A 2,042-nucleotide genomic window follows, 5' to 3' on the forward strand; every position below is an offset into this window, starting at 1 on the left:
GGGGCTCGGACCGGAGTCCCCTCCCAGCCGGCCGCTCCCCCTGCCCCCTCCCTTCCCACCCCTGCCCCCTCCCTTCCCACCCCTGCCCCCTCCCTTCCCACCCCTGCCCCCTCCCTTCCCACCCCTGCCCCAGCGCTGGATGCTCCCGGGACTGCGGAGAGCTCCAGTTTTTGACCTCTCGGTTGCGCTGGGTCCTGCTTTGGAAATCTGACCTGCACGGAGGAAGCCAGTGCCCAGGGAGGGTTGGAGACAGGGCTGGTAACTGTTCCCCGTATGCAGATGGAGAGATTGAGTCCCAGAGGCTAGAACTGAATGAGAACAGAGGCTAAACAGGTCGGTCCTAGAGGTAAGGGCCAGCCAGGCCAGTGGCGGCCTGAGTAGGCTAAGAGCGTCCTATTTGGGGAGTGTAGGACCTGGAAGTGACCACCGGCCTCGGCTTGCTGCACTGCGGCCGGGTAAACTGGAACCAAGGGAACAAAACTGGTCTTTGCATCAGAGCTTCCCTTATTCCAAGCCAAAGCTATCGCTTATGTCTTAGCCGAGTCTCAGTTTCCTAAAGTATGAAGCTGAAGCTTTAAAATAGAATACTGTGCCGTCAAAAGGAAGCAATGCCAGTTCGCCCCAGAGGCTTTTAGTAACCATGCATTTATTCAGCCCTTTGCACCTGCTCTTCAACTGAGAAATGGGTTAGTTTCCACCCTGCGACGGGGAACTGTGGGAATTGACTTGAGACCACCGCGAAGTGCTCAGCATTCAGTCTGACACATAGTCAGTACGCAAGAAATGTAATCTAGAAATAACTGTTTATACTTCAGTATTTTCTCCCTCTTCCCATCGGATGTTCTTACCACCTGAAACGAGAGAACTCTCCTCTCCTCCCCACATCCAGGACGGTGCTCCTGGGGTTGGTCTTTCTGGTTTACAGACTATACCAATAGGGTCGTCCCTCGGCGGTGTCCAGCCCCCGCAGCAGGCTGCTGCGCCCCAACGTGGACACATGAGAAGGTCCCGAAGTGGACAGGGGTCCAAGCAGGAGGTCTGCAAGGCGCGGGGGTGAGAAAAGCGCCCGTTTGATCCTCTAGTGATCACACGCCTCCCCCGCCAGCTCCGTCTGCTCTTTCCCTTGTAACCTGACAGCGGAGTGGACTCTGTCCCGGCGTCCATCCAAGGGGCGCTTGCTCGGTGGGGACAAGTCTCTGGAGCCCCGAATCTCTGGCCTTGGGGGAGCGGGCGGGGCCTGCCGGCCCTGGGCTCAATTGCTCAAACTGGGGGCCAAGGGAAGGAGAAATCAGCAAGGAACAGCGAGAGCTCCAGGAGTCCCTTCGTGGGGATGGGTGTCTTTTGTTTTGTTTTTTCCGAACTACTGTCGCGCCCAATTTGATGCCCTGTGAATCCGTGTTCATTCATTCATTTACTCACTCCCGGACGAGCTCACTTCTGGGTACTGGGCGTTGAGCCAGGACTCTCACTGATTTTGGTCTCTGCCCTTAAAGAATGACCAGTCCAATGGATAATACAGTCCTCGGGCAACCCCCGGCCGGCCATCGCCTCCTCTCGGGAAAGCTGGAGCGGATAATCTCCAAGTTCCCGAGCCCAGCCGACTGCGGACCAGCCAGAGCGCAGCGGCCGAGCTCGGGCGCCCTCTGGTGACGATGACTCTCGTTTCCCCTCTACCCCTGCCCCATGCCCCTGGTGCCCGAGTGGACCCGGCCCCAGATCCCTGAGCAGACTGCTGAAGCTACCAGGCTCAGTCTTAATCGGGCGGTGGGGGCCTAGGGGCACATCATGGAACCTAGAGCCCGGCGAGAGATGTGCGGGTAGAGTTTTACCTGCAACACCGGCCAAAGCCAATGTAGAAACTTCTTGCTTGTTTCCTTTTTGTCACAAAATCGATAGCTGCTCCCAGAGTTTTAGGGAGTCACTGGGAGGGATCCGCGTGGACTGGTGGAAAACTAGGGCCTTCTGCTTGGCCGCTTCCCGCTATCCCAGAACAGGCATCAGTGTGGACAGACATCACTGACCCTTCACTTCCTCTATTAATT

This window comes from Budorcas taxicolor, chromosome 5 (genome assembly GCF_023091745.1).
Source record: "Budorcas taxicolor isolate Tak-1 chromosome 5, Takin1.1, whole genome shotgun sequence".
Lineage (NCBI taxonomy): Eukaryota > Metazoa > Chordata > Mammalia > Artiodactyla > Bovidae > Budorcas > Budorcas taxicolor.